This window comes from Mesoplodon mirus, assembly GCF_964341445.2.
Source record: "Mesoplodon mirus genome assembly, chromosome: 5".
NCBI classification, from domain to species: Eukaryota; Metazoa; Chordata; class Mammalia; order Artiodactyla; family Ziphiidae; genus Mesoplodon; species Mesoplodon mirus.
Genome location: NC_138980.1, coordinates 138864021 through 138888688, shown reverse-complemented (window position 1 = coordinate 138888688; position 24668 = coordinate 138864021). Strand labels below are relative to the sequence as shown.

The following is a 24668-nucleotide window of genomic DNA, read 5'->3' as shown; positions in this document are numbered from 1 at the left end:
ATACGGGCGGAGAAGGGGGCGGAGAATCGAAACGGGATGCGACGTCACGGGTGACGCTCCGCCCACCGGCCTCAAGAGCGCCCGGGGCCGAGCGGGAGATTGTGACGGGCCAGCGGCTTCCAGCTTGCGAGCCGCGTGCCGGCCGCGGGGAGCGCTTACCCCGACGGGGAGGCGGACACAGACGTACGGCCGTCCCCGTGGCCGCCATCCCATTCTTGGAATGTTCCGAGCTTCTGGGTTTGAAGTAGAAACCCGAGGGCCGACGCCTGGCTCCGCCCCCACCCGCCCCGCTGCGGGCGGTGCAGTGATCAGAGCCCCGCCGGGTGCTGCGGTCCTCGCAGGTTCCCTCCCCTGCACAGCCCTTCCTCACCGCCCTACAACCTGACGCCTCCGGTGTCAAGGTGTGAGTGTGGCCGGAGCCACTGCACAGGCACGTGAGGCTTCCCGGTGGCCACCTGGAGACCTTCTGGGCTGCCGCCGCCCCCGCAGTTTTACCCCGTTAGCTCCTGTCTAGAGGGACCCTGAGGGGAGGCCGTGCCCATGAAAGACAAGGGTCCGCGGAACAGGGTGTTCCGAGCTCCCCGCCGCTTCTGAATGAAGCGGACTTCGGCTGGGGCCGGCCGGCTGACCATGGCCAAGCCCTACTTAGGCCCGTGTGGCCTCTGCCCATCACCTTAGAGCAAGCCTTTGTCGGAGGTCAGGCCCTTAACCTTGGAGGGGGAGGCCAGCGCCTTGGGAAGGCTTCGCGTTCAGGATGACCGAAGACTGGGAGCAAAGGCGCCATCTCGTGGACTGTTCCAGAAGCGCAGTTAGTCCGAGTGGGCAGCGGTTAATGACTATATGGGCTTTCTTTGACAGTAAGTGGTTTAAAAGTGCTCCTGGTGCTAACTATGGTTTTACAGTCTAAATCATCTATCACTTCTTATTCCGAAGGGGTTATACGGAATGCGTCGTTTAAATGGCTCATTAAGCCACGTGGCTGCTCTGGTGCTGGGAGAGTCAATCCTAGGCCTTCCAAGTGGAGGGGATTGGTAGCATGAGGGAGGAGCATAGCCAAGTGAGCTAAAACATCGCTTAGTTTCCTATTTCCAGATTTTACGATTCAGACTTGCTAACCTGGGACCACCATTGTTTCTTGTTCTAATGACAGTCGTGCATTTCTGTGCAGGGTACCATGCTTAGTATTTTGAAAAGCCTTATTTAATTCTACATCCATTCTAAGTAGGAAATATTGTTATTCCCATTTTACAGATGAGGAATCTGGGGTTTAACGAATTTAAGTTAACTATTCTCTCTATATATATTTAGTAGAACATCCAAGTTATGTTAATTAGCAATCGACAGATTTTTAAATCCAAGTTAAGAGGTGTTAAACAGTTTTTTGATACTAATTTCCAGTGCTATATAGAATACCAGATTAATAACCCCCTGGAAGTTACCTAGAAAAGGGTTGGCTCCAGTACAGATACCATCAGGGTATGCATAGTATCAGTTAATTAAATGTGCATGGTTTCGAAGATTCTGTCTCAAGTATTTCTCACATAATGTAGAAAGGAGTTTCATTGGCATTACAGGGTAGAAAGGGAAAGTCTTCTGTGACTCTTCCTTTTTGATTCTGTAAGCAGTTCAGGGCAAGCCAAGGCATGTTTCTCATAAAGTGAAAGTAGAATTTACCCCATGATTATCAGAGCTGGAATAAGGGGCCGGCCTGGTTGTGGATATGAAGAATTACACAATCCTCCTTTTTAAAGATAAACCTAGGGGTGACCTTTGCTCCCCAGATTTATGCAAACTTATTTACTAGCCTGTAGTAGGCTTGCTGGTTTAGAAAATACTACCTAAATTTCCAGAGCTAATTTTACACCTTGTCTTTATTTTCTCGGTTGATAATGAACTTTTTAATCTATATCTGTTTATGACTTTCTATGATAAAAGGACTATGAAGAATAGTCATGATATTTTCATTATTATTTCCATTCTTTGATTGTCATATACTATAGTATATCTCTTTACCAAATGTACTTAAGCATTTGATGGACTGTTGAACATGCCATGTAAAATTCAGGTCTATCCTCCAAAACATCTGAGCATTTAATAAAATATTAACATGTATATATGTGTTATGGGGCCTTCTGTCCAACTGTGAAAATCTGATTTTTTGGTTTGTGGTGCCATCATGTGGACAGAACTAAAATTGTTGTTAGTAGAACAAAAAAGAAAATAAATGTACTTTCCAATAGAGATAAATCTTTAATTACAAAATATTTCTCTGTAGTTCTGTAGATTTAATGTAATTACAAGAGGAATCCCAATATGACTTTTAGTGAAACTTGACAAGCTGATTGCAAACTTTGAAAGTGTAAGTGATCAAAAATAGCAAACTAGGGCTTCCCTGGTGGCGCAGTGGTTGAGAGTCCGCCTGCCGATTCAGGGGACACGGGTTCGTGCACCGGTCCGGGAGGATCCCACATGCCGCGGAGCGGTTGGGCCCGTGAGCCATGGCCGCTGAGCCTGCGCGTCCGGAGCCTGTGCTCCGCAACGGGAGAGGCCACAACAGTGAGAGGCCCGCTTACCGCAAAAACAAAACAAAACAAAAAAATAGCAAACTAACTTAAAGAAGAATTAGAAGGGGGAAGGTCTTTCTTTACCAGTTATCACAACTTATAATTAAGCTAGAGCAATTAAGAAAAATTGGTGCTCTCACAGGGATAGACTGACCAATGGAATAAAGAGCCTAGAAATAGATCCACTTATATATGGAATTTTGGTATATGGCAGAGGAAACATGATAGATCATTGAGGAGAGGAAACTATTCAGTAAATGGAAATAGAAAATTGATTTTTCCATATTAAAAATAAATGAAATCCGTATCTTACACTGTATTAGTTTTCTAGGGCTACCCTAACAGAATACCACAGACTGGGTGGCTTAAACAACAGAAATTTACTTTCTCACAGTTCTGGAGGCTACAAGTCCAGGATCAAGGTGTGGGCAGGCTTGGTTCCTCCTGAGGCCTCTTTCTTTGACTGCAGATGGCTGCCTTCTCATCGTGTCCTCACGTGATCATTCCTCTGTGAGAGAGCATCCCTGGTGTCCCCTTGTATGTCCAAATTTCCTGTTATAAGTACAGCAGTTAGATCGGATTAGGGCCCACCCAAATGACCTCATTTAACCTTAATCACCTTTTTAAGGCCCTATCTCTAAATACAGTCATATTCTGAAGTACTGGGGACTAGAGCTTCATTATATGAATTTTGAAGGGAAACAATTTTTAGCCCATAACACACACCATGAACAAAAAATCTACTTCAGATGGAGTAAGGACTTAAAGAGTAAGAACAAAACAAAATATCAGTAGGAAATATAAGTAACCAACTTTCAGAGCACAGTGTAGGGAAAGATTATTTTTATTGAGATCTAGTTGATGTATAATACTGCATTAGTTTTAGGTATACAGCATTGTGATTTGATATATGTATGTGTATATATATATGTGTGTGTGTGTGTGTATATATATATATATATATATATATATATATATATACAGTGAAATGGCTAACACAGTTTATATCACCACATATAGTTATAATATTTTTTCCTTGTGTGATAATAAATTTTAAGATCTATTCTCTCAATAACATTCAATATACAATACAGTATCGTTAGCTAGAGTCACCATGCTTTACATTACATCCCAGGGACTTACTTATCTTATAATAGGAAGTCTGTACCTTTTGACCCCCTTTACCCATTTTGCCTACCTTCCCTGACTTCTATTAACCACGAATCTGTTCTCTGTATCTATAAGTTCAGTTTTTTTTAGATTTCACATATAAATGAGAACATACATTGTCTTTCTCTCTTATTTCACTTAACATAAATACCTCAGGGTCCATCCATGTTATTGCAAATGGCAGGACTTCCTTCTGTTTTATGGCTAAATCATATTCCATTATGTGTGTGTGTGTATCAAATGTTTTCTTTATCCATTCATCTGTTGATGGACACTTTGTTTCCATACCTTGGCTGTCATTAATAATGCTGCAGTGAACATGGGAATAGCGATATCTCTTCAAGATTATGATTTCCTTTCCTTTGATTATATACCCAGCAGTGGGATTGCTGGATCATATGGTAATTCTATTTTTAATTTTTTGAGGAATCTCCATTCTGTTTTCCATAGTGGTTGCACTAATTTATATTCCCACCGACAGTGCATAAGGGTTCTCTTTTCTCCACATCCTCACCAACGCTTGTTATTTCTTGTCTCTTTAGTAATAGCCATTCTAGACAGGTGTGAGATCATATCTCATTGTAGTTTGGATTTGCCTTTCCTTGATGATTACTGCTGTTGGGCATCTTTTCATTTACCAGTTGGCCAGTTGTATGTCTTCTTTGGAAAATATCTATTCAAGTGTTCTGCCTTTTTTTTTTTTTTTTATTGAAGCATAGTTGATTTACAATGTTGTGTTAGTTTCTGGTGTACAGCAAAGTGATTCAGTTATATATATACATATATATAATATATTCTTTTTCATATTATTTTCCATTATGGTTTATTAGAGGATATTGAATATATATAATTCCCTGTGCTATACGGTGGAACCTTGTTGTTTACCTATTTTATATATCTCAATAGTAGTTTGTATCTACTAATCCCAAACTCGTAATTTATTCCTCCCCGCCCTTTCCTCTTTGGTAACCATAAATTTGTTTCCTATGTCTGTGAGTGTGTTTCTGTTTTGTACATAAGTTCATTTGTATCATATTTTGGATTCCACATATAAGTGATGTCATATGATATTTGTCTTTTTCTGACTTACTTCACTTAGTATGATAATCTCTGGGTCCATCCATGTTACTGCAAATGGCATTATTTCATTCTTTTTTATGGCTGAGTAGGATTCCATCATATATACATACCACATCTTCTTTATCCATCATCTGTCGATGGACATTTTGGTTGTTTCCATGTCTTGGCTATTGTAAATAGTGCTGCTGTGAATACTGGGGTGCATGTATCTTTTCAAATTAGAGTTTTCTCTGGATATATGCCCGGGAATTGGATTGCTGGATCATATGTCTTTACCCATTGTTAATTGGATTGCTTATCTCTTTACAGTTGAGTTGTATGAGTTATTTATTTATTTTGCATATTAACCCCTTATTAGATATATGATTTGAAAACATTTTCTATCATTATATAGGTTGCCTTTTCATTTTGTTGATGATTTCCTTTCCTGTGCAGAAGCTTTCTTTGTTTGATGTAGTTCCACTTGTTTATTTTTGCTTTTATTACCTTTGATTTTGTCATCAAATCCAAAATATCATACCCAAGACTAATGTCAAGGAGTTTATCCCCATGTTTTCTTCTGGGAGTTTTATGGTTTCAGATCTTGAATCTATTTTGTGTTGATTTTTGTGTATGGCATTAAGGTAATGGTCCAGTTTCATTCTTTTGCATGCGGCTGTCCAGTTTTCCCAGCACCATTTATTGAAGAGACTATCCTTTATATATGTCCAAAAATATATTATGGGGAAAGGATAGCCTGTTCAATAAAGGCAAAGATTTTCAACATGCAAAATCCATTAACCATATAACAATAGATTGATAAATTTGGCTAAATTAAAATTAAGAAACTTGATTCATCAAAAGACACCATAAAGTTGGGAAATCCCATGGCAGTCCAGTGGTTAGGGCTCCACACTTCCTCTGCAGGGGCACAGGTTCAATCCTCGGTGGGGGAACTATGATCCCCCATTACGTGTGGTGCAGTGCCCCCCAAAAAAAGATACTTTAAAGTAAAAAGACTGGACAGCCTCTTCAATAAGTGGTGCTGGGAAAACTTGACAGGGACATGTAAAAGTATGAGATTAGATCACTCCCTAACACCATACACAAAAATAAGCTCAAAATGGATTAAAGACCTAAATGTAAGGCCAGAAACTATAAAACTCTTAGAGGAAAACGTAGGCAGAACACTCTATGACATACATCACAGCAAGATCCTTTTTGATCCACATCCTAGAGAAATGGAAATAAAAACAAAAATAAACAAATGGGACCTAATGAAACTGCAAAGTTTTTGCAAAGCAAAGGAAACCATAAACAGGACCAAAAGACAACCCTCAGAATGGGAGAAAATATTTGCAAATGAAGGAACTGACAAAGGATTAATCTCCAAAATTTACAAACAGCTCATGCAGCTCAATAACAAAAAAACAAACAACCCAATCCAAAAATGGGCAGAAGACCTAAATAGACATTTCTCCAAAGAAGATATACAGACTGCCAACAAACACATGAAAGAATGCTCAACATCATTAATCATTAGGGAAATGCAAATCAAAACTACAATGAGATATCATCTCACACCAGTCAGAATGGCCATCATCAAAATATCTAGAAACAATAAATGCTGGAGAGGGTGTGGAGAAAAGGGAACACTCTTGCACTGCTGGTGGGAATGTGAATTGGTACAGCCACTATGGAGAACAGTATGGAGGTTCCTTAAAAAACTACAAATAGAACTACCATATGACCCAGCAATCCCACTCCTGGGCATATACCCTGAGAAAACCATAATTCAAAAAGAGTCATGTACCAAAATGTTCATTGCAGCTCTATTTGCAATAGCCAGGAGATGGAAACAACCTAAGTGTCCATCATCGGATGAATGGATAAAGAAGATGTGGCACATATATACAATGGAATATTACTCAGCCATAAAAAGAAACGAAATTGAGCTATTTGTAATGAGGTGGATGGACCTAGAGTCTGTCATACAGAGTGAAGTAAGTCAGAAAGAGAAAAACAAATACCATATGCTAACACATATATATGGAATTTAAGAAAAAAAATGTCATGAAGAACCTAGGGGTAAGACAGGAATAAAGACACAGATCTACTAGAGAATGGACTTGAGGGTATGGGGAGGGGGAAGGGTAAACTGTGACAAAGCAAGAGAGTGGCATGGACATATATACACTACCAAACGTAAAATAGATAGCTAGTGGGAAGCAGCCGCATAACACAGGGAGATCAGCTCGGTGCTTTGTGACCACCTAGAGGGGTGGGATAGGGAGGGAGGGAGGGAGGGAGATGCAAGAAGGAAGAGATATGGGAACATATGTATATGTATAACTGATTCACTTTGTTGTAGAGCAGAAACTAACACACCATTGTAAAGCAATTATACTCCAATAAAGATGTTAAAATAAATAAATAAATAAATAAAAATAAAGTAAAAAGGCTATAAGTTGGTAGAGAGATTTGCATGCATATAACTAACAAAGAAATATATAGGGGTCCTACATATATATTGGTAAGAAAAATGACCCAACATAAAAATAAGTAAAAGATATAAACAAGCATTTCATAAAAAAGGAACTTCTTATAGCCAATAAATGAATTTCTCACAGTTATTAATAATTAGGGAAATATATATCAAGACCCGTTAAACTCATTCAATACGTAAAAACTAGGAAGCCTGAACACATCAAGTGTTGGAAAAGAGGTCAACAATTTGCATGTACAGTTTTTCTAAGAGAGTGAATTGATCATTCTTCCATCCTACAACCCAGCAAGAGAAATGCTTGCACATATGTACCAGGAGACATATACAAGTATAGTCATGGCAGTACTTTTAGTAATTGCAAAAAAAAAGAAAAAGAAAAAGAAAAACCACACAAACCAAATGCCCATAAGATAGGAGAATGGATAAATATATAGTGGTACATACACATAATGGGATATTATGTGAAAATCAATGAATTATACATTTCCATATCAGTATGAATAAATCTTAATGTTTGGTTTTTAAAAGGGCAAGTTAAAGATTACTCTTTTTATAAAATTCAAGAGCTAAATCTACATATTTTGTTTATACATATATATGTATTGATTTAAAATTCTGTTTTTAAAAATGTGGAAATGTTAAACAGAACATTTAGAGCAATGATTACCACGTATGAAGCAAGGGGTGTAAGAGGGAAAGAACATGCAGGTCCATATAAGTTATTGTCCATGATCGGTTTTTGTATTGGATTATAAACTCAAACAAGATGTGTATACCTGGGGAGACCAATGATAACTATGTCATGAGCCAAGGAATATGGTTAGTCCAACTATGATACCTTAAATCCAGGTAAAAAAAAAATACATACTTCTAACCAGCATGATTTGAGGGAAGTGAAACAATGGAAAGAACATTTCGTTATATGTATGCATTGCCAGGAGGCTACAGGGGCTAGGCTGGCCATGGTACATCTCCACTGAAATATCCTGAGCATCTAAGGAAGGTGAAAAGAGACCAAACCTAGTTTTATATTTGTCACAGTATATCTAATTGGTTGGATATTTAAATTTAAGGTCTAACTCTTTGAAAAGCAACTTAATAAATATAAAAGAAAAGGTTAATTTTAAGATTTAAATTTAAATATTAGGCGTGGCAGCCCTTGCAGGTCCGGGGTCAGGCAACCGTGCCCCCGGCCCAGCCATGGTGCAGTCCTGGTACATGGACGAGTCGCCGGCAACCCGCGGCGGCCCCACGGTGCAGAGCCCGCGCGCCCGGTCTGCCTGGAGTGGCTGTATGGGCTCGGCGTCCTTTACTGGACGTTGGATACTGACAAAGATGAGAATGATCCAGAATTAGAAAAGATCCGAAAAGAGAGAAACTACTCCTGGATGGACATAATAACCATATGCAAAGACAAACTACCAAATTATGAAGAAAAGATGAAGATGTTTTACAAGGAGCATTTATACCTGGATGACGAGATTCGCTACATCCTGGACGGCAGTGGGTACTTAGATGTGAGGGATAAAGAGGACAGGTGGATCCGGGTCTTCATGGAGAAAGGAGACATGGTCACTCTCCCCGCCGGGATATACCACCGCTTCACACTGGACAAGAAGAACTACACGAAGGCCATGCAGCTGTTTGTGGGAGACCCAGTGTGGACGGCGTACAGCCGGCCAGCTGACCACTTCAAGGCCCGTGGGCAGTATTGAGTTTCTGGCACAGATGGCCTAGCGGTGCCCTGGGGCCTCAGGCACCCAAAAGTCCGGGACATGATAGCGGCAGAAAATCTGTCCTATTCTCCTTGCTTTTGTGTTGTAGACTTGAGGCTAGGTGAGCTTTCCTCTGCAAGATTGTTCGATCAGAATACGTTTTAATGGAAGTAGCTGTAGAACCGGTTGGTACATGGAAGCACCTGTGGAAATCTGGGCAAATCCGTTCATTTTCTCTAATTCAGGACCAGTGGTCAGTGGCCCTGTATCAGCTCGTGCCTTCAGCTGTGACCGAGTGAGTTTCAACTCCCCAAACGCAGCCACTTAGCTGCCCCATCTGGACCTGATTCTTGGACTTTAAGCAGGTACCAAGCAAGGCCATGCCTGCCTTGTGCGGAGGAGTGACAGTGGATGACAGGACTGGGCAGAGAGAAGAAGCTTTTCTCCCAAAACATGGGGGGAAGCTGGGTGGGGGAGTGCCGTGGGGGATGAGCTGGCGAGTTAGGGGGGCCCTCACTTGATTATGCCACTTTCTTCTTCAAAATAGAGTAGGTGCCTTAACGTTTAAAAATAAATAAATAAATAAATAAATAAATATTAAATATGTTGAATACCTTTTATGTTACATTCATTTTGACATACTGGCATTTTGTAAGTGAATAAAACTCTGTAGTAAATCCTGCCAGTAATCTTTGGTGAAGGTTTATATTATACATTTATCAAAATAGTTGACCAAACTTTTATTCATTCATCTGTCTGTCTACCTGTCTACCTACCTGAATACCCATCCACCTGTTTCCTGGACATGATAATAACAGTGTTTGAGAGCAACTCCCCTTTCCCTTCATTCACTGTTGCACAGACTGAAACTACTAATTTATTGCAGTGGACATAGATCTCCCTCTACTGGTACAAAATGATAATGCCAATCAATTCTACAAAGTTTTTGTTTGTTTGTTTGTTTTTTATAATTGCTTTACAATGGTGTGCTAGTTTCTGCTCTACAACAAAGTGAATCAGCTATACACATACACGTTCCCACATCTCCTCCCTCTTGCGTCTCCCTCCCTCCCAACCTCCCTATCCCACCCCTCTAGGTGGTCACAAAGCACCGAGCTGATCTCCCTGTGCTATGCAGCTGCTTCCCACTAGCTATGTATTTTACGTTTGGTAGTGTATATATGTCCATGCCGCTCTCTCGCTTTGTCACAGCTTAACCTTCCCCCTCCCCATATCCTCAAGTCCATTCTCTAGTAGGTCTGTGTCTTTATTCCTCTTTTACCGCTAGGTTCTTCATGACATTTTTTTTCTTAAATTCCATATATATGTGTTAGCATACGGTATTTGTCTTTCTCTTTCTGACTTACTTCACTCTGTATGACAGACTCTAGGTCCATCCACCTCATTACAAATAGCTCAATTTCGTTTCTTTTTATGGCTGAGTAATATTCCATTGTATATATGTCCCACATCTTCTTTATCCATTCATCCGATGATGGACACTTAGGTTGTTTCCATCTCCTGGCTATTGTAAATAGAGCTGCAATTAACATTTTGGTACATGACTCTTTTTGAAATATGGTTTTCTCAGGGTATATGCCTAGGAGTGGGATTGCTGGGTCATATGGTAGTTCTATTTGTAGTTTTTTAAGGAACTCCATACTGTTCTCCATAGTGGCTGTACCAATTCACATTCCCACCAGCAGTGCAAGAGTGTTCCCTTTTCTCCACACCCTCTCCAGCATTTATTGTTTCTAGATATTTTGATGATGGCCATTCTGACTGGTGTGAGATGATATCTCATTGTAGTTTTGATTTGCATTTCCCTAATGATTAATGATGTTGAGCATTCTTTCATGTGTTTGTTGGCAGTCTGTATATCTTCTTTGGAGAAATGTCTAGGTCTTCTGCCCATTTTTGGATTGGGTTGTTTGTTTTTTTGTTATTGAGCTGCATGAGCTGCTTATAAATTTTGGAGATTAATCCTTTGTCAGTTGCTTCATTTGCAAATATTTTCTCCCATTCTGACGGTTGTCTTTTCATCTAGTTTATGGTTTCCTTTGCTTTGCAAAAACTTTGCAGTTTCATTAGGTCCCATTTGTTTATTTTTGTTTTTATTTCCATTTCTCTAGGATGTGGGTCAAAAAGGATCTTGCCATGATTTATATCATAGAGTGTTCTGACTATGTTTTCCACTAAGAGTTTGATAGTGTCTGGCCTTACATTTAGGTCTTTAATCCATTTTGAGCTTATTTTTGTGTATGGTGTTAGGAAGTGACCTAACCTCATACTTTTACATGTACCTGTCCAGTTTTCCCAGCACCACTTATTGAAGAGGCTGTCCTTTCTCCACTGTACATTCCTGCATCCTTTATCAAAGATAAGGTGACCATATGTGCGTGGGTTTATCTCTGGGCTTTCTATTCTGCTCCATTGATCTATCTTTCTGTTTTTGTGCCAGGACCATACTGTCTTGATTACTGTAGCTTTGTAGTATAGTCTGAAGTCAGGGAGCCTGATTCCTCCAGCTCCATTTTTCATTCTCAAGATTGCTTTGGCTATTCGGGGTCTTTTGTGTTTCCATACAGATTGTGAATTTTTTTGTTCTAGTTCTGTGAAAAATGCCGGTGGTAATTTGATAGGGATTGCATTGAATCTGTAGATCGATTTGGTTAGTAGAATCATTTTCACAATGTTGATTCTTCCAATCCAAGAACATGGTATATCTCTCCATCTATTTGTATCATCTTTAATTTCTTTCATCAGTGTCTTATAATTTTCTGCATACCAGTCTTTTGTCTCTTTAGGTAGGTTCATTCCTAGATATTTTATTCTTTTTGTTGCAATGGTAAATGGGAGTGTTTTCTTGATTTCACTTTCAGATTTTTCATCATTAGTGTATAGGAATGCCAGAGGTTTCTGTGCATTAATTTTGTATCCTCCTACTTTACCAAATTCATTGATTAGCTCTAGTAGTTTTCTGGTAGCACCTTTAGGATTCTCTATGTATAGTATCATGTCATCTGCAAACAGTGACAGCTTTACTTCTTCTTTTCTGATTTGGATTCCTTTTATTTCCTTTTCTTCTCTGATTGCTGTGGCTAAAACTTCCAAAACTAGGTTGAATAAGAGTGGTGAGAGTGGGCCACCTTGTCTTGTTCCTGATCTTAGTGGAAATGCTTCCAGTTTTTCAACATAGAGGACGATGTTGGCCATGGGTTTGTCATATATGGCCTTTATTATGTTGAGGAAAGTTCCCTCTATGCCTACTTTCTGCAAGGTTTTTATGATAAATGGGTGTTGAATTTTGTCGAAAGCTTTCTCTGCATCTATTGAGATGATCATATGGTTTTTCTCCTTCAATTTGTTAATATGGCATATCACATTGATTGATTTGCATATATTGAAGAATCCTTGCATTCCTGGAATAAACCCCACTTCATCATAGTGTATGATCCTTTTAATGTGCTGTTGGATTCTGTTTGCTAGTATTTTGTTGAGGATTTTTGCATTTATGTTCATCAGTGATATTGGCCTGTAGTTTTCTTTCTTTGTGACATCCTTGTCTGGTTTTGGTATCAGGGTGATGGTGGCCTCGTAGAATTAGTTTGGGAGTGCTCCTCCCTCTGCTATATTTTGGAAGAGTTTGTGAAGGATAGGTGTTAGCTTTTCCCTAAATGTTTGATAGAAATCGCCTGTGAAGCCATCTGATCCTGGGCTTTTGTTTGTTGGAAAATTTTTAATCACAGTTTCAATTTCAGTGCTTGTGATTGGTCGGTTCATATTTTCTATTTCTTCCTGATTCAGTCTTGGCAGGTTGTGCATTTCTAAGAATTTGTCCATTTCTTCCAGGTTGTCCATTTTATTGTCATAGAGCTGCTTGTAGTAATCTCTCATGATCTTTTGTATTTCTGAAGTGTCAGTTGTTACTTCTCCTTTTTCATTTCTAATTTTATTGATTTGAGTCTTCTCCCGTTTTTCCTGGATGAGTCTGGCTAATGGTTTATCAATTTTGTTTATCGTCTCAAAGAACCAGCTTTTAGTTTTATTGATCTTTGCTATCGTTTCCTTCATTTCTTTTTCATTTATTTCTGATCTGATTTTTATGACTTCTTTCCTTCGGCTAACTTTGGGGGGGTTTTGTTCTTCTTTCTCTAAGTGCTTTAGGTGCATGTTTAGGTTGTTTATTCGAGATGTTTCCTGTTTCTTAAGGTAAGATTGTATTGCTATAAACTTCCCTCTTAGAACTGCTTTTGCTGCATCCCATAGGTTTTGGGTTGTTGTGTCTCCATTGTCATTTGTTTCTAGGTATTTTTTTATTTCCTCTTTGATTTCTTCAGTGATCACTTCATTATTAAGTAGTGTATCATTTAGCCTCCATGTGTTTGTATTATTTATTTATTTATTTATTTATTTTGCAGTACGCGGGCCTCTCAGTGTTGTGGCCTCTCCCGTTGTGGAGCACAGGCTCCGGACACACAGGCTCAGTGGCCATGGCTCATGGGCCCAGCCACTCTGTGGCATGTGGGATCTTCCTGGACTGGGGCACGAACCCATGTCACCTGCATTGGCAGGCGGACTCTCAACCACTGCACCACCAGGGAAGCCCATGTGTTTGTATTTTTTACCATTCTTTTCCTGTAATTGATATCTAGTCTCATAGCATTGTGGTCGGAAAAGGTACTTGATACAATTTCAATTTTCTTAATTTTACCAAGGCTTGATTTGTGACCCAGGATATGATCTATCCTGGAGAATGTTCCATGAGCACTTGAGAAAAGTGTGTATTCTGTTATTTCTGGATGGAATGTCCTATAAATATTAATTAATTCCATCTTGTTTAATGTATCATTTAAAGCTTGTGTTGCCTTATTTATTTTCATTTTGGGTGATCTGTCCACTGGTGAAAGTGGGGTGTTAAAGTCCCCTCCTATGAATTTGTTACTGTCGATTTCCCCTTTTATGGCTGTTAGTATTTGCTTTATGTATTGAAGTGCTCCTATGTTGGGTGCATAAATATTTACAATTGTTATATCTTCTTCTTGGATCGATCCCTTGGTCATTATGTAGTGTCCTTCTTTCTCTCTTCTAATAGTCTTTATTTTAGAGTCTATTTTGTCTGATATGAGAATTGCTACTCCAGCTTTCTTTTGATTTCCATTTTCATGGAATATCTTTTCCATCCCCTAACTTTCAGTCTGTATGTGTCTCTAGGTCTGAAGTGGGTCTCTTGTAGACAGCATATATATGGGTCTTGTTTTTGTATCCATTCAGCCAATCTGTGTCTTTTGGTGGGAGCACTTAGTCCATTTACATTAAGGTAATTATTGATATGTATGTTCCTATTCCCATTTTCTTAATTGTTTTGGGTTCATCACTGTAGGTCTTTTCCTTCTGTTGTGTTTCTTGTCTAGAGAAGTTCCTTTAGCATTTGTTGTAAAGCTGGTTTGGTGGTGCTGAACTCTCTCAGCTTTTGCTTGTCTGTAAAGGTTTTAATTTCTCCATCAAATCTGAATGAGATCCTTTCTGGGTAGAGTAATCTTGGTTGCAGATTTTTCTCCTTCATCACTTTAAATATGTCCTGCCAGTCCCTTCTGGTTTGCAGAGTTTCTGCTGAAAGATCAGCTGTTAACCTTATGGGGATTCCCTTGTGTGTTTTTTGTTGTTTTTCCCTTGCTGCTTTTGATATGTTTTCTTTGTATTTAATTTTTGATAGTTTGATTAATATGTGTCTTGGTGTATTTCTCCTTGGATTTATCCTGTATGGGACTCTCTGTGCCTCCTGGACTTTATTAACTATTTCCTTTCCCATATTAGGGAAGTTTTCAACTATAATCTCTTCAAATATTTTCTCAGTCCCTTTCTTTTCCTTTTCTTCTTCTGGAACCCTTATAATTCGAATGTTGGTGCATTTAAAGTTGTCCCAGAGGTCTCTGAGACTGTCCTCAGTTCTTTTCATTCTTTTTCCTTTCTTCTGCTCTGCAGTAGTTATTTCCACTATTTTATCTGCCAGGTCACTTATCCGTTCTTCTGCCTCAGTTATTCTGCTATTGATCCCATCTAGAGTATTTTTCATTTCAATTATTGTGTTGTTCATCTTTGCTTTTTTCATCTTTAGTTCTTCTAGGTCCTTGTTAACTGTTTCTTGCATTTTGTCTATTCTATTTCCAAGATTTTGGATCATCTTTACTATCATTATTCTGAATTGTTTTTCAGGTAGACTGCCTATTTCCTCTTCATTTGTTAGGTTTGGTGGGTTTTTATCTTGCTCCTTCATCTGCTGTGTGTTTCTCTGTCTTCTCATTTTGCTCATCTTACTGTGTTTGGGGTCTCCTTTTTGCAGGCTGCAGATTCATAGTTCCCGTTGTTTTTTGTGTCTGTCTTCAGTGGCTAAAGTTGGTTCAGTGGGTTGTGTAGGCTTCCTGGTGGAGGGGACTAGTGCCTGTGTTCTGGTGGATGAGGCTGGATCTTGCCTTTCTGGTGGGCAGGTCCACGTGTGGTGGTGTGTTATGGGGTGTCTGTGGACTTATTATGATTTTAGACAGCCTCTCTGTTAATGGGTGGGGTTGTGTTCCTGTCTTGCTAGTTGTTTGGCATAGGGTGTCCAGCACTATAGCTTGCTGGTCGTTGAATGAAGCTGGGTGCTGGTGTTGAGATGGAGATCTCGAAGATTTTCGCCGTTTGATATTATGTGGGCTGGGAGGTTTCTTGTGGACCAGTGTCCTGAAGTTGGCTCTCCCACCTCAGAGGCACAGCACTGACCCCTGGCTGCAGCATCGAGAGCCTTTCTTTCACAAGGCTCAGAATAAAAGGGAGAAAAAGAAGAAAGAAAGAAAGAAAGAAAGAAAGAAAGAAAGAAAGAAAGAAAGAAAGAAAGAAAGAAAGGAAGAGAGAAAGGAAGAAAGAGAGAAAGAAAGAGAGAGAAAGCAGGGAGGGAGGGAAGGAAGGAAGAAAGGAGGGAGGGAGGGAGGGAGGAATGAATGAAGGAAGGAGCAAAGGAAGGAAAGAAAGAAGAAAGAAGATAAAATAAAATAAAGTAAGATAAAATGTAAAGTTATTAAAATAAAAAATAATTATTAAGAAAAAAAAACGGACGGATAGAACCCTAGGACAAATGGTGGAAGCAAAGCTATACAGATGAAATCTCACACAGAAGCATACACATACACCCTCACAAAAAGAGGAAAAGGGGAAAAAATCATAAATCTTGCTTTCAAAGTCCACCTCCTCAATTTGGGATGACTCGTTGTCTATTCATATATTCCGCAGGTGCAGGGTACATCAAGTTGATTGTGGAGCTTTAATGTGCTGCTTCTGAGGCTGCTGGGAGTGATTTCCCTTTCTCTTCTTTGTTCGCACAGCTCCCGGGGTTCAGCTTTGGATTTGGCCCCTCCTCTGCATGTAGGTCGCCAGAGGGCGTCTGTTCTTCGCTCAGACAGGACGGGGTTAAAGGAGCAGCTGCTTCGGGACTCTGGCTCACTCAGGCCGGGGGGAGGGAGGGGCACCGATGCGGGGCGAGCCTGCAGCGGCAAAGACCGGTGTGACATTGCACCAGCCTGAGGCGTGCCGTGCATTCTCCCGGGGAAGTTGTCCCTGGATCCTGGGACCCTGGCAGTGGCAGGCTGCACAGGCTCCCCGGAAGGGGGGTGTGTATAGTGACCTGTCCTCGCACACAGGTTTCTTGATGGCGGCAGCCTCAGCAGCCCCAGCGTCCCACGCCCGTCTCTGGGGTCCGTGCTTTTAGCCACGGCTCACGCCCGTCTCTGGAGCTCCTTTAAGCAGTGCTCTTAATCCCCTCTCCTTGCGCACCAGGAAACAAAGAGGGAAGAAAAACTCTCTTGCCTCTTCGGCAGGTCCAGACTTTTTCCCCGGACTCCATCCCGGCTAGCCGTGGTGCACTAACCCTGTAGGCTGTGTTCTTGCCGCCAACCCCAGTCCTCCCCCTGCGCTCCGACCGAAACCCGAGCCTCAGCTCCCAGCCTCGCCAGTCCCGGTGGGTGAGCAGACAAGCCTCTTAGGCGGGTGAGTGCCGCTCGGCACCGATCCTCTGTGCGGGAATCTCTCCTCTTTGCCCTCCGCACCCCTGTTGCTGTGCTCTCCTCCGCGGCTCAGAAGCTCCCCCACTCTGCCACCCACAGTCTCTGCCCATGAAGGGGCTTCCTAGTGTGCGGAAACCTTTCCTCCTTCACAGCTCCCTCCCACTGGTGCAGGTCCCGTCCCTATCCTTTTGTCTCTGTTTATTCTTTTTTCTTTTGCCCTACCCAGGTAGGTGGTGACTTTCTTGCCTTTTGGGAGGTCTGAGGTCTTCTGCCAGCGTTCAGTAGGTGTTCTGTAGGCGTTGTTCCACGTGTAGATGTATTTCTGGTGTATCTGTGGGGAGGAAGGTGATCTCCATGTCTCACTCTTCCACCGTCTTCCCCTCGTCCTCTAAAGTTTTTAAGGTTGTTTAAAATGCGGCTATTCCTTTAAGTCATACCCACCATTCCATTGCCTTGTGTAGCATCAGCATAAAAAGTAATCTCACTTTTGAATCTATCTTAAAGGCCACAGTTCTTTTCTAAAATCAAATTATCTAAATTTTTATAAATAAAAACAAATTATTAAGTGAATATAACACAAACAAAAACAAGGTAAAGGTGTTTTAGCTTTTCCTCATCCTTGGAAGTAAAATCATCTTGTCTTATTGAAATCTTAAACAAATTTTTTTTTCAATTTTATTTTATTTATTTTTTTATATAGCAGGTTCTTATTAGTTATCCATTTTATACCTATTAGTGTATACATGTCAGTCCCAATCTCCCAATTGATCACACCACCACCCCGTCCCCAGCCACTTTCCCCCCTTGGTGTCCATACATTTGTTCTCTACATCTGTTTCTCTATTTCTGCCCTGCAAACCAGTTCATCTGTACCATTTTTCTAGGTTCCACATATATGCATTAATATACAATATTTGTTTTACTCTTTCTAACTTACTTCACTCTGTATGACAGTCCCTAGATCCATCCATGTCTCTATAAATGACCCAATTTCATTCCTTTTTATGGCTGAGTAGTATTCCTTTCTGAATGTGTACCACATCTTCTTTATCCATTCATCTGTCAATACTCATTTAAGTTGCTTCCATGACCTGGCTATTATAAATAGTGCTGCAATGAACATTGGGGTGCATGTGTTTTTTTTGAATTATGGTTTTCTCTGGGTGTATGGCCAGTAGTGAGATTGTTGGGTCATATGGTAATTCTATTTTTAGTTTTTAAGGAACCTCCATACTGTTCTCCATAGTGGCTGTATCAATTTATATTCCCACCAATAGTGCAAGAAGGTTCCCTTTTCTCCACACCCTCTCCAGCATTTGTTGTTTGTAGATTTTCTGATGATGCCCATTCTAACTAGTGTGAGGTAATACCTCACTGAAGTTTTGATTTGCATTTCTCTAATAATTAGTGATGTTCAGCAGCTTTTCATGTGCTTTTTGGCCATCTGTATGTCTTCTTTGGAGAAATGTCTATTCAGGTCTCTGTCCATTTTTAGATTGGGTTGTTTTTTTAATATTGAGCTGCATGAGCTGTTTATATATTTTGGAGATTAATGCTTTGACTGTTGATTCATTTGCAAATAGTTTCTGCCATCCTGAGGGTTGCTTTCCATCTTGTTTGTAGTTTCCTTAGCTTTGCAAAAGCTTTGAAGTTTCATTAGGTCCCATTTGTTCATTTTTGTTTTTATTTCCATTACTCTAGGAGGTTGATCAAAAAAAATCTTGCTATGATTTATGTCAAAGAATGTTCTTCCTATGTTTTCCTCTAAGAGTTTTGTAGTGTCCAGTCTTACATTTAGGTCTCTAATCCATTTTGAGTTTATTTTTGTGTATGGTGTTAGGGAGTGTTCTAATTTCACTCTTTTACATGTAGCTTTCCAGTTTTCCCAGCACCACTTATTGAAGAGACTGTCTTTTCTCCATTGTATATCCTTGCCTCCTTTGTCATAGATTAGTTGACCATAAATGCGTGGGTTTATCTCTGGGCTTTCTATCCTGTTCCATTGATCTATATTTCTGTTTTTGTGCCAGTACCGTACTACCTTGATTACTGTAGCTTTGTAGTATAGTCTGAAGTCCAGGAGCCTGATTCCTCCAGCTCCTTTTTTTTCCCTCAAGACTACTTTGGCTATTTGAGGTCTTTTGTATCTCCATACAAATTTTAAGATTTTTTGTTCTAGTTCTGTGAAAAATGCCATTGGTAGTTTGATAGGGATTGCTTTGAATCTGTAGATTGCTTTGGGTAGTAGAGTCATTTTCACAATATTGATTCTTCCAATCCAAGAACATGGTATATCTCTCCATCTGTTGGTATCATCTTTCATTTCTTTCATCAGTGTCTTTGGTATTTTATTCTTTTTCATGCGATGGTAAATGGGAGTATCTCCTTAATTTCTCTTACAGATTTTTCATCATTAGTGTATAGGAATGCAAGAGATTTCTGTGCATTAATTTTGTATCCTGCAACTTTACCAAACTGATTGATTAGCTCTAGTAGTTTTCTGGTGGCATCTTTAGGATTCTCTATGTATATTATCATGTCATCTGCAAACGGTGACAGTTTTACTTCTTCTTTTCCAATTTGTATTACTTTTATTTCTTTTCTTCTCTAATTGCCGTGGCTTGACTTCCAAAACTATGTTGAATAATAGCAGTGAGAGTGGGCAACCTTGTCTTGTTCCTGATCTTAGAGGAAATGCTTTCAGTTTTTCACCATTGAGAGTGATGTTTGCTGTGGGTTTCTCATATATGGCCTTTATTATGTTGAGGTAGGTTCCCTCTCTGCCCACTCTCTGGAGAGCTTTTTATCATAAATGGGTGTTGAATTTTGTCAGAAGCTTTTTCTGCATCTATTGAGATGACCATATTGTTTTTATTCTTCAATTTGTTAATATGGTGTATCACATTGATTGATTTGCATATATTGAAGAATTCTTGCATACCTGTGATAAATCCCACTTGATTATGGTGTATGATCCTTTTAATGTGCTGTTGGATTCTGTTTGCTAGTATCTTGTTGAGGACTTTTTCATCTATGTTCATCAGTGATATTGGCCTGTAGTTTTCTTTCTTTGTGACATCCTTGCCTGGTTTTGGTATCAGGGTGAAGATGGCCTCATAGAATGAGTTGGGAGTTCATTCCTCTGCAATTTTTTGGAAAAATTTGAGAAGGATGGGTGTTAGTTCTTCTCTAAATATTTGATAGAATTCACCTGTGAAGCCATCTGGTCCTGGACTTTTGTTTGTTGGAAGATTTTTAATCACAGTTTCAATTTCATTACTTGTGATTGGTCTGGTCATATTTTCTGTTTCTTCCTGGTTCAGTCTTGGAAGATTATACCTTTCTAAGAATTTGTCCATTTCTTCCAGGTTGTCCGTTTTATTGGCATAGAGTTGCTTTTAGGAGTCTCTTAGGATGCTTTGTATTTCTGTGGTGTCTGTTGTAACTTCTCCTTTTTCATTTCTTATTTTATTTATTTGAGTCCTCTCCCTCTTTTTCTTGAGGAGTCTGGCTAATGGTTTATCAATTTTGTTTATCTTCTCAAAGAACCAGCTTTTAGTTTTATTGATCTTTTCTATTGTTTTCTTTGTTTCTGTTTCATTTATTTCTGCTCTGATCTTTATGATTTCTTTCCTTCTGCTAACTTTGGGTTTTGTTTGTTCTTTTTCTCTAGTTCCTTTAGCAGTAAGGTTAGTTTGTTTATTTGAGATTTTTCTTGTTTCTTGAGGTAGGCTTGTATTGCTATAAAACTTCTTCTTAGAACTACTTTTGGTGCATCCCTAGGTTTTGGATCATTGTGTTTTCATTGTAATTTGTCTCTAGGTATTTTTTGATATCCTCTTTGATTCCTTCAGTGATCTCTTGGTTATTTAGTAATGTATTGTTTTGCCTCCATGTATTTGTGTTTTTTACATTTTTTCCCTGTAATTGATTTCTAATCTTATAGCATTGTGGTCAGAAAAGATCCTTGATATGATTTCAGTTTTCTTAAATTTACTGAGGCTTGATATGTGACCCAGGAAGTGATCTGTCCTAGAGAATGTTCCATGTGCACTTGAGAAGAAAGTGTAATCTGCCTTTTTGGATGGAATGTCCTATAAATATCAATTAAACCTATGTGGTCTATTGTGTCATTAAAAGGTTGTGTTTCTTTTTTAATTTTCTGTTTGGATGATCTGTCCATTGGTGTAAGTGAGGTGTTAAAGTCCCCCACTATTATTGTGTTACTGTTGATTTCCTCTTTTATAGCTGTTAGCAGTTGCCTTATGTATTGAGGTGCTCTTATGTTGTGTGCCTATATATTTATAATTGTTATATCTTCTTCTTGGATTGATCCCTTGATCATTATGTAGTGTCCTTCCTTGTCTCTTATAACATTCTGTATTTTAAAGTCTATTTTATCTGATATGAGTATTGCTACTCCAGCTTTCTTTTGATTTCCATTTGCATGGAATATCTTTTTCCATCCCCTCACTTTCAGTCTGTATGTGTCCCAGGTCTGACGTGGGTCTCTTGTAGGCAGCATATATATGGGTCTTGTTTTTGTATCCATTTAGCGAGCCTGTGTCTTTTGGTTGGAGCATTTAATCCATTTACATTTAAAGTAATTACCAATATGTATGTTCCTATTACCATTTTCTTAATTGTTATGGGTTTGTTTTTGTACCTCCTTTTCTTCCCTTGAGTTTCCCACTTAGAGAAGTTCCTTTAGCATTTGTTTTAGAGCTGGTTTTCTGGTGCTGAATTCTCTTAGCTTTTGCTTGTCTGTACAGCTTTTGATTTCGCCATGTAATTTGAATGAGATCTTTGAGGGGTAGAGTAATCTTGGTTGTAGCTTCTTCCCTTTCATCACTTTAAATATATCATGCTACTGCCTTCTGGCTTGAAGAGTTTCTGCTGAGAAATCAGCTGTTAACCTGATGGGAGTTCCCTTGTATGTTATTTGTCATTTTTCCCCTGTTGCTTTCAATAATTTTTCTTTGTCTTTAATTTTTATCAGATAGATTACTGTGTGTTTCAGCGTGTTTCTCCTTAGGTTTATCCTGCCTGGGACTCTCTGTACTTCCTGGACTTGCATGGCTATTTCCTTTCTCATGTTTTGAAGAACATCTTTCTATGTGAATCCTTGCAGGTTTCTTATCCTCTACACATGTACTTCTGAATTTTTTGTTCATTTTAGACCTTTTCTTTTTTTGTTCTTCTAGCGTTACTGAGATATAATTGACATATAGCACTGTGTAAGTTAATGTGTAGAGCATAATGATTTGACTTACATATATCATGAAATTATTATTGCAGTAAGTTTAGTGAATATTCATTATCTCATACAGATACAAAATTAAAGAAAAAGAAAAAAAATGTTTCCTTGTGGTAAGAATTCAGGATTTATTCTTGTTAAAACTTTCATATATAACATATAGCAGTGGTACATTATATCCCTAGTACTTTTTATCTTATAACTGGAAGTTTGTACCTTTTGATTGCCTTCATCCAATTCCCCTTCCCCCCACCCCCTACCTCTGGTAACCATACATCTGATCACTTTTTCTGCGAGTCTTTTTTGTTTATTTTTGAATTATAATTAACCTTCACCACCAAGTTAATTTCTGTTATACAACATATTGATTCTATATTTCCATATGGTTCAAAATGATCACCACGATAAGTCTATAGTCACAATCTGCCATCATACAAAGTTACTACATAGTTACTCACTATATTCCTCACCCTGTACATTTCATACCTGTGATTCATTTGCTTTGCAACTGGAAAGTTTGTATCTCTTAATCTCCCTTACCTATTTCTTTCCACTGCCGCCCCCCCAAACTCTCCCCACCCCTGGGTCTGGCAACCGTGTGTTTGTTCTATGTATCTATAACTCTGTTTCTGTTTGGTTACATTTGGTCATTTGTTCTGATTTTTTTAGGTTCACATATAAGTGAAAGCATACAGTATTTGTCTTTCTCTGTCTTACTTATTTCACTTAGCTAATACCCTCTACATCCATCAGTGTTGTCACAAATGGCAAGATTTCATTCTTTTTTATGTCTGAGTAACATTCCATGTGTATATTTATACCACATTTTCTTTATCCATTCATCTATTGATGGGCACTTAGGTTGCTTCTGTATCTTGGCTATGATATGGAATAATAATGCTGCAATGACATAGGGATGCATATATCTTTTCTATTTAGTGTTTTCATTTTTGGTTTTGTTTTGTTTTGCTTGTTTTGTTTTTGGACAAATACCCAGGAGTGGAATTGCTGGATCATATGTTTGTTCTATTTTTAGATTTTTGAGAAATCTCCCTACTGTTTTCGATAGTGGTGGTGCCAATTTACCTTCCCAACAGTGCATGAAAGTTCCCCTTCCTCCACATCCTTTTCAATACTTGTTACTTGTTGTCTCTTTGATAATAGCCATTCTGACATATATGAGGTGATATCTCCTTGTGATATGCATTTCCCCATTGATTAACAGTGTTGAGCACCTTTTCATGTGCCTGTTAGCCATCTGTATATCTTCTTTTGAAAAATATCTGTTCAGATCCTCTGCCCATTTTTTCAATTGGGTTTTTTTTTTAATGTTGAGCTGTAGGAGTTATTTGTATATTTTAGATATTAACCCCTTATCAGATATATCATTTGCATATATTTTCTCCCATTCAGTAGGTGGCATTTTCAGTTTCTTTATAGTTTCCTTTGCTTTACAAACACTTTTTAGTTTGATGCAGTCTCAGTTGTTTATTTTTGCTTTTGTTTCCCTTGCCTGGGGAGCATGGCCAATAAAAAAGAAAAACGTTACAAGGACCAATGTCAAAGAACATACTGCTTATGTTTTCTTCTAAAAGTTTAATGGTTTCAGGGCCTACATTTAAGTCTTTAATCCATTTTGAATTTATTTCTGTATATGGTGTAAGAGTGGTCCAGTTTCATTCTTTTGCATGTAGCTGTCCAGCTTTCTCAACACCATTTATGGAAGAGGCTGTCTTTTCCCCACTGTACATTCTTCCCTCCTTTGTCATATATTAATTGCCCATGTACATATGGGTTCAGTTACGGGCTCTCTATTCTGTTCCATTTATGTATGAGCATGTTTTTGTGCCAGTACCATACTGTTTTGATGACTGTAGCTTTGTAGTATAGTTTGAAGTCAGGAGGCATAATACCTCCAGCTTTGTTCTTCTTTCTCAAAATTGTTTTGGCTACTTGGGTCTTTTGTTTCCATACAGATTTTAGAATTTTTTATTTTAGTTCTGTGAAAAATGACATTGGTATTTTGATAAGTATAACATTGAATCTGTAGATTGCCTTGGGTAGTATGGCCATTTTAACAATATTAATTGTTCCAGTTCATGAACACATTGTATCTTTCCATCTGTTTCTGTCATCTTCAGTGTCTTGTAGTTTTGTGAGTACAGGTCTTTTATCTCCTTTGTTAGATTTTTTCCTAGGTATTTTATAATTCTTGAAGTGATTGTAAATGGTATCGTTTTGTTAATTTATCTTTCTGATAGTACATTGTTAGTGTATAGAAATGCAACATACTTATGTTTATTAATTTTGTATCCTGCAACTTTATGAAATTCAATGATGAGTTCTAGTGGTTTTTTG

General features: G+C 38.9%; 1 protein-coding gene and 1 pseudogene across 2 annotated transcripts in view; both read left to right on the top strand.

The window, feature by feature from the left end:
• Positions 1-224: 224 nt before the first annotated feature.
• Positions 225-24668, top strand: part of GAPT (GRB2 binding adaptor protein, transmembrane) — a 55976-nt gene continuing 31532 nt past the window's right edge. Inside the window, exon 1 of the mRNA XM_082621275.1 lies at positions 225-857. The gene's annotated coding sequence lies outside the window, so the exon portion shown is untranslated. The remainder of the gene's footprint in view (positions 858-24668) is intronic.
• On the top strand, positions 8500-9036 carry LOC309804385 (acireductone dioxygenase-like; annotated as a pseudogene). The gene has a single exon. The product of its transcript is annotated as an acireductone dioxygenase-like (transcript).